This window comes from Sinocyclocheilus grahami, unplaced genomic scaffold, assembly GCF_001515645.1.
Source record: "Sinocyclocheilus grahami isolate Dianchi unplaced genomic scaffold, SAMN03320097.WGS_v1.1 scaffold2549.1, whole genome shotgun sequence".
NCBI classification, from domain to species: Eukaryota; Metazoa; Chordata; class Actinopteri; order Cypriniformes; family Cyprinidae; genus Sinocyclocheilus; species Sinocyclocheilus grahami.
In genome coordinates, this window is record NW_015507728.1 from 1 (window position 1) to 525 (window position 525).

A 525-nucleotide genomic window follows, 5' to 3' on the forward strand; every position below is an offset into this window, starting at 1 on the left:
TGGGAGCTGGGAGACACTCTACCCATTTTGTGAATTTGCAAACCATGGTGAGGACGTATTTGTTACCCCGTATTGACCATGTTAGGGGTCCCACCCAATCTATTTGGAGGTCCGACCATGGGAAGGTCATTCCTTTCCGTTGCAGTGGTGCTCGGTGGTTTGGATTTGCCGGTTGGAACTGGCAACACACCAGGCATCCTTTTACGTACTCCGCCACGTCTTGCGGCATGCCAGGCCAGTATGCTACTTGCTTGAGCGTTTCGTAGGTTAGCCTTGGTGCCATGGTGTCCAGCGCATGGTGAATCGTGAGCGTGTGTAAGCATTATCCCCTTTGGCTCTGAGGGACTACGAGCTTTGGCGCAGTGAGGGGCTCAGGGACATATGTGAGGACGTCGTCTTTGAGATGCAGCATGTGCTTGATAGAGTTGAGCATGCAGAGATCCTGGGAGGTGGCTAGGTCAGAGGTGGGAATGGGATGAATTAATGGGTCTGAAAGGTGAGCTGCAATAGTTTGCAGTGTCGGAT